The following is a 14139-nucleotide window of genomic DNA, read 5'->3' on the forward strand; positions in this document are numbered from 1 at the left end:
ACATTGAGATATAATTCACGTAACTTTATCTTTTGAAGGGTACATTCAGTGGTTTTTAGTATATTCACAAGGTTGTGTACTCATCACCACCATCTAATTTCACATTTCATTTTCATCACCCCAAAAATAAACCCCATACCCATCAGCAGTCACTCCCTCATTCTTCCCTCTCTCCAGTCTCTGGCAACCACCAGTTTACTTTATGTCTCCATAGATTCGTCTATTCAGGACATTTCATGTAAATACAATCATAAAATATCTACATAGTGTATCTGGCTTCTTTCACTAGCAAAGCTAGAGATCTTAGTCACTATGCTAGAAAATCAGAAATGGGAATTGTACCTACGTAGACAAAAGGATGACCACCTTTCACCTTGCTCATCCAGGAGATAGGATAACCTAAAAAACAAATACAAGAATTCCATTAAATTTAATAAAGACTTGTTGAGTACCTCCCCTGAGCAAGGCCTAGGGCTGGATACTCTTATCAGAATTACCTGTAGAGTTTGATAACAATAGATTTCTGAGTTTCACGTCTCAGAGATTCTGATTCTGTACTGGGCCCCAAGTTCTATGTCTAACAGGAAACTTCGGGTGATGCTGATATAACTGGTCAGGGACAAGCTGGCATGCACAGCTGGAGGGTAATGTTTCCCAACTTTCGATGTGCATATGAATCACCAGTGGATCTTGTTAAAATTCAGAATCTAATTCATTAAGTAGGTCTGGGATAGAGCCAGAAGGTCTGCTTTTCTGATAAGCTTCTAGGTGGTGCTGATTTGCTATTCTGAGGGCCATCTTTTGAGTGGCAAGGCTGTAGGGGATGAAGGTGAAGGATAGGGCCTGGTTCCTTCTTAAGGAGCTTTCTGTCAAGTGCAGAGAGACCTGAATACAGCTGACTAGGTCAAGTCGAAGTGGGCTAACTGTCCCAATCAAGACCCAAAGATGGTGTGGATGGAGACCTCTCCCCAGCTCTGTGGTTCATTCCATGTTCATAAGGAGAGATCCAGGAAAAATGGTGTATGTAGTATTTGTTACACTGTTTAGCAAGATAGGAGAATGTATTACATATGTAACACATATTTCCATCCCAACTAGTTAATATCTTCAGAAAAAAATATCAGAGCTGAAGAGGTACGCCCTGGAAAAGCAAACATCATCTGTGCTTACTCATATGTGGAAGCTAAGCTATGAGGACACAAAGGCTTAAGAATGATACATTGGACTTTGGGGACTCAGGGGAAATGGTAGGCGGTGGTGAGCGATAAAAGACTACACTTTGGGTACAAGGTACACTGCTTGAGTGATGGGTGCACCAAAATCTTAGAAATCACCACTAAAGAACTTATTCATGTGGCCAAATACCACCTGTTCCCCAAAAACCTATTGAAATAAAAAAATTGAAGATTTAAAAAAAAGAGGTAAGCCCTAATTTTCCAGAAAATTCACTGATGTGGAAAACGTCATTTCCTGATAATGCTGGGTAAATCTGTGTTTTGTAGGATGTTCCATATGTTGTCAGTGCTCATGAATTGTTTAGTTTTATTATCCTCATTAACAGGGATAATGGTTGCTTTTTAACAATCATGATCACCATCTGGAGCCTGGAAAACCATAGTTTGAGGCTCAGGTAGAAAGATGAGACTGTTCTGACTGGGTCTCAGCCCGTTTCCCCACTGCCAAGCCCTGTGTGTGCCCATGTACTTGGCTGCCAGGCATGGCAAGAACCACACTGACAGATGTGGCGTTAGTTTAAGCAAAACAGAACAAAATTCAGAGAGTGCAGGGCACATTGGCTTGGCTGTTTAATCTCATTCTAATCTTAAATATTCACAAAGTAGCTTTCCTTGTGTGTTCTCCTCACAGCCCCGGTGACCCCTAACTTTGCTGTTGACATTGTGACAAGCAGACGATGTGACTAAGTCACTGCTCCCCCAGTTCTTGGGGTGAATTGGGTTTAAACATCTTCTCTTTGTGCTTCACAGAGAAGTGTTGCCTTATTGGGAGGAGGTCACTAGACAACCAAGCTGCCACGTAACCATAGCGACCATGCATGCCTGCCCTTGTGAGTTTTTTAGGACTCTTTTCCAGACCTTTCCCAGACCTCTATTTTCAAGCTCTCTCAGCCTGCAAGAAAGCAGCATCTGAGACCAACTCAGCCCTAACTTGCAGGGGCAGTGAGGAAGTGCAGATTGGCAGCCTTTTCCCAGAACCTAAACAGTTAGCTAAGGGGAGAAGCTGGAAGAACAGGGAAAGTGATGAGGACAAAGTCCATAAGGGAAGTAAAAGCTCAACTTTTGATAGACTCAAAACAGGGGAGAGTAAGATGCTTACATTCAAGAATGCACTGGACCCACTCTAAGGAAATATATCTAAAAGTTTGCTGGAGGTACAGCCAAAAAATTTGCTGGAGGTAGATTGGTCAGGATGGTTTTCTAGAGGAGAGTTTCTAGCAGGATTCTGGGGGCCAAAAAGAGGGCTTCAGGGGTAGGGATGGCAAGGAAGAATACTGCCAGGCAGAGCAAATGGAGTAGGGTGTTGGGGGCCTATGGCTGGGTTTGCAAACCTGGTTCACCATCGGAAATCCAGGCAATTCCAGGGAGTGAGACAGAGAAATCAAGCTTCCCCAGCTTCTACTTTCCCCAAACCTCCAGTCTTTCTGTCTGCTGCTCTCCAACTCATCCTTCACAGCAGCCTCTTCCTTGAATGTTGCTTCCAAAATGTCAGTGTTATTCCACCAATTGGTATCAATTTGAAAGAAACTGGGACACATGTTGACTGCGTTGATGCTTAAGACACTGTTAGGTGTCAACCAAATCAACCCCTATGGTTTCTTGACCATTTCTCTGATCCCATGTAACCATCGTGAATGTTTACAAGAAAGAATGTTGGACGATGTGCATTCTAGCTGCCCTTCACTTCACCTCCCTATCATCTCCTACAAACAGGTGTATCATTGGAGATTGAGTGGACTACTACATCTTAAGGATAAGGAATATTTCACCATAGAGGGGATGAATAGTGATGTTACTTCCTCCATCCCACTTTTTCGCAACAAGGCAGGGGTGATATTTTACATTTAAAAATAAAAATATTCTACTTGATCACTTTCAGAAGCTTTTGAGCCATTGATCTGTATTTCACAGCATCTATCTTTGAATAGGTCTGGGTTAAGAGTTAGATCTTCTGTGGTGTCTAAAAAGAGTGAGAAATAATGACTTAAGCTCTATAGCATTTTAAGACTAGCTATTTTCTCTTTTTGACTTTTTAAAAATTGCTCTTTTAAGTAGCTCACCTACTGTATTAGTTAATTAGTGCTTCTATGACAACATATCTGAGACTTAGGGAATTTATAAAGAAGAGAAATGTTTGATGTCTGGTGGGGGTCTGGTCTTTGCTTCCAAGATGGTGCCTTATTGCTGTGTCCTCTGGAAGCCTGTTTTCTAGCACAATGGAAAGGTGGAAGGGCCAAGAGGGCCTAGTTAGTTCCTTGCAGCCCTTTTATAACGTCACTAATCGCACCCATGAGAGCTCCATCTTCATGATTTAATCCTCTCCTAAAGTCCCCACCTCTTAATACCATCACAATGAAATTTAAGTTCTACATATGAATTTTGGAGAGAGACATACATTCAAACCACAGCACCTACCTAGCATATTTCACAGTGTTCTGTAGCCAAGTTTTAATGATTTTCTGATTGCTGCCAATCTACCACTCCAAGGAATTGGTATCATTACAAGTTTTAACTTTCCTAAGGCTAGGTTTTCTCAATGGCAGTTCAAATGAGATTGGCCATATCTATGGTCCATAGGTAAGCCAGACCTAGGCTGTGAGATTAAGACATATTGACTAGTTGTTTGGTTTATTTTAGTGGCAAAGCCGTGTTTCTCTTCAGGATTGCTGTAGCTGTCTTCTGCACTCAGGAGATGGCAGCTTTGGTCACATACTAACAGAGTCAACTGAATGTAGGACTCAGACTCTGGCACACTCCACTGCATGCATAAATGAGTATTTGGTTATGTATATCTTAACAACATAGCTTTATGACAGGAGTAAAATCCACATTGGTAAAATACTATACTTTTTTTATGGACCCCAAACTGCTGGACTGTTTAGGGTAGAAACATGCAGTCAGATTTGTATTATTTGTTATTTGGGGGATACATACATCATATTACACCTACCTCATGTTGCATTTGGCTTTGACTGGGTAAGATCACGACCCTGTCTTCTGAAGCTGGGAGGTGACTGTGACGCTTTCTCATGGAACTCTTCTGTAATTTATTGGGTGATTTTGGACACTGGACTTAGCATCTCTGGGCCCTGGTTTCCTCAGCCCTAAAATGAGGGGAGAGGAGGTAGAGGAAATTGAACTAGATGATAATTAACACCCCTTCAGGCTTTAACCTTCTGTAACACTCCTGAGCACTGGGCAAGGCTCAAGTTTTAATTATAGAAATGCCCGTGAGTGCTTTCAGTCATAAGCTTTAGTACCATCCTCTGTGGCTGTGGGTAAAAGTGATCACTTCTGTGGTAGGGGCTTTGGGCACACGTCTAGTTGCCTAATTGGAATGTGCAAGACCAAGAAGTACCCAGGACACAGCATAAGAGGCAAGAAGGAAGCTCCTTGAGAGGAGGAGTGATCTGTATCTGAAAAGATTAAGTGCAGCTATATGCAATGAAAAACCTAAAATGACTGTCTTAAAGCAGTGGTTCTTAAAGTGTGGTTCCCTAACCAGTAACATTAGCCTGACTTGGGAGCTCATTTAAGATATAAAATCCCAGGCCTCATAAGAATGATATAATGGACTTTGGAGATTTGTGGGGAAGGGTTGGAGGGGAATGAAGGGTAAAAAACCACACATTGGGTACAGTGTACACTGCCCAGTTGATGGGTGCACCAAAATCTCAGAAATCACCACTAAAGAACTTATCCATGTAACCAAAACCACCTGCTCCCCAAAAACTATTGAAATGAAATAAAATTAAATTAAAAAAATAAAATATTGGGCCTCTCCACCATAACTGATGAATCAGAAATTGGAGCCCAGAAATCTGTGTTTTAAGAAGTCTTCCAAGTGATTCTGAGGCACACTCAAGTTTGAGAACCACTGTCATTCTAATGTGGAAAAAGAGGCCTGGAAGAAGGACACCCTGGGCTGACTGAATGTTACCCGGAAACCAAACCACTCAAATCTGCTTTGTCAGATTCAGGTCTGAATGACTTCACCTTTCTCCCCCAAATAAAATCCACTCTCAAAGCAAAACAGTGAATAGCCATCGAGGACATTTAAGATAATTTGGTTCACCTGCTGAAAATAATTCCCAAATATGAATTCTAAAAATATTTTGAGCAACAACACATCATTGGGCTAAATGCTTCCTAAGAAGATGTACCACTCACATAGATAGACAGTTGGTTTATTTATTTGAAAATTAACCTCATGAATTCATGGTCATAGATCTTAACAATACAATAGAATTATAAGGCCATATCTTATGATATTTTTGTATCTCCCTCATAACATATCACTAATCACTGAGTAAACTTTCTGTAAATATTGAATTAAACTGATGACTGTTACAGAGACCTAGGCAAGACACAGGTTGAGCAAGATAAAATCAAGAATCAAAATTCTGGATAACCAAATCAGTGCAGATAGCAATTGAAAATGCTTCATAATTTTAAACATTTGGTTCTCAATAATAGATACATATTTTTTCAATATAGTTTTGGTTGTATTGATTTGAGCAGTGGACTGGGAGCTGAGAACCAAGTTTTACCCTACCTCTGCCTCTAAAATTAGGCAAGTTACATAATTCACTTTGTATCTCATTGTCCTTTTCTTATGGGCAAGGAACGCTTACAAATACAGGGATTGGATAAGAAGAACTTAGTCCATGAATGCTTTCTTTTCCTGAGGGAATATGTATGTGGAGCCTGCCTTTAGGAGAGAAAGGGTCAGTAGCACAGTTGAGGCACACCAGGTACTCATCCCTTATTCTACACTTCTTCAGATGAAGTCACTTTCTATTAGGTCAGACATCATTGTGCACACCCATAATCCCAGCAGTTTGGGAAGCTGAGGTGGGAGAATCACTTGAGGCCAGGAGCTCAAGACCAGCGTGGGTAACATATCAAGACCTCATCTCTATAAAATAATACTAATACTAATACGACTACTAATAATAGTAACTTAAAAAGTAGAAAAGAAGAAAAGAAATTACTTTCCATCGGTCTGTGTGAATCTGTAGGTGGGAGAATCACTGGGTGAGTCTGAGGACAGAGAATGACACAGTGAGTTTTCATTTCTAATTTAGCCAAGAAGTCTTAGTAGCTTAGAACATTGAAGTAACTTCTTTTAATTTTCACACATAGCTCTGGTTTCCAAGAGAGAACATCAATGTTTTGACCAATTTGTAATTTCAAAGACTGGAAAAGCCAGGCTTATATGCGCAGGCTCTGTTCTGAGGACTGGACTAGAGGATGCTTGTTTATGCCAGCAGAAAGAAAAGCCACTTCTAGATCAGATCTCCTGCTGCTGACAGTCAGATCAAATCAACAGCATTGAATGAGCTCCTTCCAGGGACGGTGCAGGTACTCCAGAAAACATGAAAGTGGTGTGGCTGATACTGCAGGTTGTCTACTCAGCATTCATTCTCTTGTTCCCAATCAACAGAACTCCTACATCACTGAGGGCAGCAATGTGCCCGCTTAAAAACTACATTTCGTAGATTCCCTTGCACCTATCTGTAGCCTTGTGACTACATTTTGGTCATTGAAATCCAAGTGCAAACTTTATACAGATCTCCAGGAAGGCTCTTTAAAGGGAGCTGACTCTGCTGAAAGTGTGCCTGTTTAGCCTTTTTTTCCGTTTATCTTTCCGGCTGCCTGGAATTTGAATGTGGTGTCTGGAGGTTCAGTAGTCATCCAGCGCTGTAAGTGTGAAAGCCATGCACTCAGGGTGGTGGAACAGAAGGTTAGAAGGAATCTTAGTCTCTGTATCAATCATATATTGCCTTCTTCTTCTTCGTTTTTTTTTTTGTTTTTCTGTGTGTTGTTTTTTTTTTTTTTTTTTTTTTTTTTTTTTTTTTTTTTTTTTTTTTTGTAGGAGAACAACTTTTTTGTGTTTAAGTCTCAGTTATTTTGGGCATTCCATTATATGCTGCTAGACCTAATCCCAGTTAATACAGGCGGTCCCTGTTCTTAGGGACCTTTGTGCCTCTGGTTACTTGTACATTCCAGGGACATGCATCCCTACCACAGAGTTTATCATTTTTCAATCAGAGCAATGGAATATGAATTCAAAGGCTGAGACAGAATGACTCAGCAGATATTGACTCAGCAGATTTCCCTATCACCAGTGAAATAGTCACAGAATGTTAGAACTGGAAGGGATGTTAATGATGACCCAGTTTAGTTCCCCCCACCCTACCTGCCTCTCTATATTTTAGAGATGAGGAGACTGAAGCCCAGAGACACTAAATGAACTGTCCCAGATGACTCAATACATTGTGGGAGAGTTCTGACATAGAATCCATGGGAAAGTATTCTCCTTCCCATCAGTAGAAGAGTCTAACCATCAGTAGAGGGGAGCAGCATGGTCTCACCCAATAAGGACTAAATACTAACATGAGGGCTAGCGTGTTATAGAAGGTCTGTGTATCAGGTCTGGTTTCCTGGTGTGTTTTTAAACTAACTCTCAAAGTTAGTTCAGATGAAAACTCTCAAAATGTTTTAGCAATGATTTGTTCATGTATCTTTTATCCTCATTCTATCTCCACTGTTGAGAGGTTATTGCAGTGAGAGCTAAAAAAATTTTGACTGACACACAGAAAGTCATATGAAAGTTTTATAGGATTCATATTAAAGCAGATTTCTGGGAATCAGATCTTTCAAATTAGTCTCCAAGTGAATGAGTATGAGGGGTAGGTTCAGATATATGCATTACCCATGGGAAAAAGGGCGGCTACAAAACAAAGCGATTTTGCAGCAAATATATCAATGAGCCCATCCTCAGAGGGACAGGTTAGTGGAGTATTAGGAGCTTTAGGGCTAGAGGTGGTGGTAGATAAGAGATGATTATAAGGTAGGCAGAACCAAGAAAATAGAAGAGTATAGGTGGCAGGTGTGGTTTTTGTACAAGTTTCCTATAACTCAAGAGTAAGCATTGATCTTAGCATGGAGGATCTAAATTTTATTACTATTTTGGTAATGTCTTTTAACCTAACATTAAATCCCATTCAGCTGCTGGTAAAACACAACCTGCTGAATAGGGAGCCCACCCAACTTGAACCTATGAATGCACTCTGAACACCATGTTGCAGAAGGACCTTAATTATAGAGAACATCTACAAGTATCACTTTGTTTACATGTGGTTAGTGATGGCCTTAAAATTCTCTGGGCTCTCGAGTGTCGCCCTGACCACCCACGGCCTAGGAACTGCTGAACCCAAGAGGTTTCTTGCTTCTGCTCCTGTTCCAGGCCTTCTCCAGTTTGGGAAGGTCTCCGATCTTTCACAGCAGGTGTCTCTGGAGTCTTCTGCTTTCTCCTTATGACACTAGAGCACTTTCCACATCTTGTCTCTTTTTTCACCATTTCTGGACTTGTTCCTCCTGAAACTCTCCTCACCCTGACCAAAAGCCAGAATGCAGAGCTCCTGATGGCAAATATGCAGTATCCCACAGTACTTCACATTTGCAAGTCTTGGGGAATCTTTTGAAGGTTTGGAGTTGAAGGGTTGTATATATATATTTTTTTCTGTTGCTGAGTTATTCTGCAGAGACAGATCAAGTTCAATATCTGGTACATGTACAATGGAGAATTCAGAAAAATCATCAGGGGTTACTGGGGCTTGGAATGAAAGCTTGGACCACTGATTCAACAACTCTGCTTTAAGCACGAAGTGGAGACAGGATTACATAGATAATCTCTCTGTGTTTATCTGGATTTCAGCTGCAGAATGCAGCTAAGGAAATAGATTTACGCTTGGTTCTTTGGGTCTAAGTGCTCTCTTTGCACATACACAGAAATTTTTAATTAGCTGCACCAGTCTCAATTGAAGTTGACCATGGATCCCAGTTTATAATTCCAAATAAAGGGGCACATAATAGGTTTATTATTTTATTTTATGTTTAAAAACATACAGTAAAATTTACTTTTTGGGAGTGCAAAGTTCTATGTATTTTAACACATGCATAGTCTTGTAACTACTACTACAAACAGGATACAGAACAATTCCAACACCAAAATTCCCTCGTGCTATATGGTAGTGTGTGTGTGTGTGTGTGTGTGTGTTTTAAGACAATCTCTGTTGCCCAGGCTGGAGTGCAGTGGTGCAATCTTGGCTCATTGCAACCTCCGCCTCCTGGGTTCAAGCAATTCTCCTGCCTCAGCCTGCCGAGTAGCTGGGGCTACAGGTGTGCACCACCATGCCTGGCTAATGTTTTTGTATTTTTAGTAGAGATGAGGTTTCGCCATGTTGGCCAGGCTGGCTTTGAACACCTGACTTCAAGTGATTCACCCACCTCGGCCTCCCAAAGTTCTGGGATTACAGGCATGAGCCACCACATTTGGCCCATGGTAGTTTCTTTTAAAAACAGTTTTATTTGAGATATACTTCACATACCAAGGCCAGGTGTAGTGGCTCAGATTGCCTGAACTCAGGAGTTTGAGACCAGCCTGGGCAACATGGTAAAACCCCTTCTCTTAAAAAAAAAAAATTAGCCAGTCATAAGGGCACACACCTGTGGTCCCAACTACTCAGGAGGCTGAGATGGGAGGATTACTTGAGCTCGGGAGGCTGAGGCTGCAGTGAGTGGAGATTGTGCCACTGCACCCTAGCCTGGGGGACAGAACAAGACCTTATCTCAAAATAATAATAATAATAATAATAATAATAATAATTCACATACCATATAATTCACCCATTTAGAATGTGCAATTCAATAGTTTTTGGTATATTGACAGGTATGTGCAACCATCAACACCGTCAATTTTAGGACATTTTCATCATCACAAAGAGAAAATCTTCATCCTTTAGCTATCAATTACCTATCCTTTCACCCTCCCCCAGGATCTAAGAAACTAGTAATCTATTTTCTGTCTCTATAGATTTGCCTTTTCTGGACATTTCATATAAATGAAACTTTATAACAGTTAGTCTTTTGTAACTGGCTTCCTTCACTTAACATACTGCCTTCAAGTCTCATCTATGTTATAGTATATATTACAGCTGCATTCCTTTTTATGACCAAATAATATTCCATTGTGTGGAGATACAGCATATTGTTACTCATTCATGAGTTAACGTACATTTGAATTGTTTCCAGCTTTGGCTATAGTGCGTAGTACTGCTTTGAAGACTTGTGTACAAGTTTTTGTTTGAAGACCTATTTTTTATTCTCTTGGGTATATACCTAGGAGCAGAATTGTTGGGTAATTTGGTACTTTTATGATTAACTTTGCGAGAAACTGCCAAACTGTTTTCCACAGTGGCCGCACTATTTTACATCCCCGCCAGCAATGTATCAGGTTTCCAATTTCTCCACATCCTCACCAACACTTGTTATGATCTGTTTTGGTTTTGTTCTTTTGCGTATAGGCATCCCAGTGGGTGTAAAGTTACATGGTATTGTTTTGGGTGGTAAGATTCTCACAGACTGGGAAAAAATGTGGAGAGATTTTTGTACTTTTTTTTTTTTTTTTGCCTGCTGCTGATCCAAACAGTAAAACATAAACCTTCAGAATGACAGCTGTAAAAGGGAATGGGAAGAGAAAATACATCAAAGGGAATTGTCAAATAAGCACTGCCAGAGAAAGAGCAGAATGTTATGATAGGAAAATCATGAGTTCAACGTACTTTAGATAAACACATATAATTTGTTCCCATGTGCCAGGCTCTGTGCTAGGTGCCGAGGCCCTAAAACGAGTTAAACAGAACCAAGCCTTCAAAATTCTTATTGTGTGGAGGGAGAGCAGAGAGTAGAGTTCTTTACAGTCTAGGTATCAGAAGGGGCTTCCTGGGGGTGGAGGGATGAAAAATAAAGAAATTCTCATTAGATAATAAGGGCCTGTAGCACTATATGGGAAAAACCTATGCTGAAATATTTGGGAAATATCCTCCGGATAGCCTACTTTTCTTTGGTCTTTGGGTAACAATCTTGATTACAGTTTGGTTTCTTTGATTTCCCAGTCAGTAATTGGTGGGTACAATTCTTTCTGGAGGAAAATAAGCCATAACTAAGACCTTTGCAAATATTGCTAACTTTTGCTTATTTGCACTGATTAAAGGGGAACATGTAATTCAGGATAGGACCAATCTAAACAGAGTTCATATTTTGCTTTGGAATATGTTTTTTCTCTTGCCTCCCAGATGTTGCTATGTCAGATGTTCTCAGAACTCACAGATCCAACTAAGTCATGAAGCCCTAGGAAACAGGGACTGTAGTCTCTCAGGATGATGTACTGGCCTAAGCAGAACAAGTTTCTTTTGGCACTGCTTCTTGTTCACACCTTTCCCGTGGTGAGAGATAATAATTTGAGGTTTATATTTTCTGTCTAACTTCTGCTAGACAGGAAGAATCATCCTGAAACCTTTTGATCTATTTTAGATGTGGTAAAAATACCCAGAGATTACCTTTGCTGCTCATTCCCTCCTGCTACCATAAAAACTTTTTGCCAAATTCATGAGAGGAAAATAAATTCCTTTGATGAGACTCTGTGGCTTTTTAAATAATCACAAATAACTTATTAATTCATGTCCCAAATAACAGCCTAGATATCATCACAAAATATACCCAAATATTCAGTAGACTAACTTCCCAATGACTTGTCTCTGGTAGGCCACCAATGGAGAACAGACTCTAATCCCAAATAAGAAATATACCAGTTGGTCAAAGTCAGAGCAGATTCACATAAATACAACAAAACTTGAAATTTATTTGGGCTATTTATGGGGAATTCACAACAAATTTTTATTAAATATTTCCTAAGTTGTAGAAAATAATTGTCCTTAGGTTTCTGGTTTGAATGACTGATAATAGTAGTTTGTAATTAGCACATGAGTTATATATTCGCTTTCTATTGCCCATAACAATTATCCCAGATTAAATGACCGAAGACAACAACACACATTTATGATCATACATGGTTTCTGGAAGTGGGTTAGCTGAGAGTTTCTGGCTAGGGAACTCTCACGAGGCCTCAGTCATTTGCAAGCTTGACTGGCACTGGAGGATCTGCTTCCAACATGGTACACTTGCGAGGCTGAAAAATGGGTGCCTCAATTCCTCTTCAGGTGGAACTCTCTCTAGGGCTGCTTATAGAGAGCTTCTCACAACATGGCAGCTAACTTCTCTCGGAACAAGTGGTCCAAGAGGGCAAGGTAAAAGAAGCAGTATCTTTTATGACCTAGTGTAGGAAGGCAGACATCATCACTTATGCCGTCTTTTATTTGTCACACAGACCAACGCTGGTAGGATATAGGAAAGGACTATACTAGGGCATGAATACCCAGGAAAGCGGGATCACTGGGAGGCACCTTGGAGGCTGGCTACCACAAGTTGTGAATATATAAATTGTAAATGAATCACTTAAAAAAAGAATTGGTTGAAGTACCTCTCTATTCCTGCAATTAGCATCTGAATATGACTGTTAAAAAAATTCCAAATGAGTGAAGCCAGACTATAAAATTATTAGAGTTCTTTTAGGGAGAAAAAGATTTATGATCAGAATCGATGGATCATTATTAGTCTAGGGCTATGCAGGACCATCTGTAATTAGCTCGATTCTTCCTTCTGTTGCCATTGTGAGCATAGAGCACTGGGGTCTTTGTACCTCCCCAGATTCTCTGAAATACATAGCAGGACTTCAACAGCTATTCCATGTCATCTCTTGTGTTATATCCATGAAGCTACTCAGTTTTCTTGGCCCCCGCACTGGTTTCCAACCATTTCCTTCTATAACTGGTTAAGTTCCCTAATGTCATGTCACACCCATGGTTAATCCTCAGATTATGTGCAATTCCCAGACCACTGGCTGTTTTCCCACTCTTTCTGTTTAATTCAAAGAAACCATTGGAATACCAGTAGGAGAGGAGTTATCACTCAGACAAACTCAACTCCGTTCTAATTTATATAAGTAATTAAAGCACATATATAAATAAGACGTTTACAAACTTTCACACATTAACCACTGCTAGAAACAAATTCTTTAACTCTGAGGTTGAGAGCCTCAGGAAGGACACCAGTTTGGTGAGTCTGAGTTTGAAAACTGGGCTGGCCTCCCTGTTCTTCTAGTTTCATGGCAGGCTTGCAAGTATGTACCATGACTGGTAAGGTGAGCTGGGTGAGAGAGTATCTGTGTGATCCCTTCCTGTCCATCTAAACAGGTCCAGTTGTGGATATTGACTTGCCACTCCAGAAGTTTCCTCAGCCTGTCCCCTATTGTCCTGTTTCAACTCACTGCTTTTGTTCTTACGTCTCTTTATTCTCCAGCCCTGTTTTCTTTAGATGCTGGCTCCTGCTGTCCACCAGATCCCCGTGATGCAGTGACTGATATAGACGGGCTTGTTGAATTCATTCTCTGGATCTGAGCAACGTTGGCTGAGCCGTGACGAAGTACTCCTATCCATCCAGTATGCTTCACAGTGGGAATCTCTCTGTCTTCATCACCACTGCCCTAGTAGCCTCAGGTGAAGGATCACACACGCTGATGATTGCATCACTGCTTCTAGGGGGAAATAGTAGTAATTTTCCCCTAGAAGCAGTAATGCATTAGTACTTCTAGGGGAAAACAAGTCAATGACCACTAGTTAAGGTCATTCTTGTAACTTTAATTCATAATTATAAGAGTCAACATTTGTTTATTCTGGTCTTTTATTCATTTCTTAAATGAGTTTTTAGGTGGTGAGTTTTCTTCTCATTTAACAAATGAGAAAAACAAGACTGAGAGAAGTGAAGCCACACAGCCACCAAGGAATAGGGACAGGATTAGAATCTCAGCCTCTGATAATTGGTTTAAGTGGTTTTCATTGTGCTACAAATGGCACAGAAAAATGTCAGAGTAGAGGATGTCACAGACCAAAACTAATGAATGGGTGATTTGATGAGAGTGCTTAATGATACACCTTTAAGA

The 14139-nt window shown here is 40.4% G+C and overlaps 1 protein-coding gene across 1 annotated transcript in view; it reads left to right on the forward strand.

Moving 5' to 3' along the window:
• RXRG (retinoid X receptor gamma) overlaps window positions 1-14139 on the forward strand; it is a 135921-nt gene that overhangs the window by 20990 nt on the left and 100792 nt on the right. Inside the window, exon 2 of the mRNA XM_073011831.1 lies at window positions 13500-13696. The gene's annotated coding sequence lies outside the window, so the exon portion shown is untranslated. The remainder of the gene's footprint in view (window positions 1-13499; window positions 13697-14139) is intronic.

Source organism: Chlorocebus sabaeus, chromosome 25 (assembly GCF_047675955.1).
Source record: "Chlorocebus sabaeus isolate Y175 chromosome 25, mChlSab1.0.hap1, whole genome shotgun sequence".
NCBI classification, from domain to species: Eukaryota; Metazoa; Chordata; class Mammalia; order Primates; family Cercopithecidae; genus Chlorocebus; species Chlorocebus sabaeus.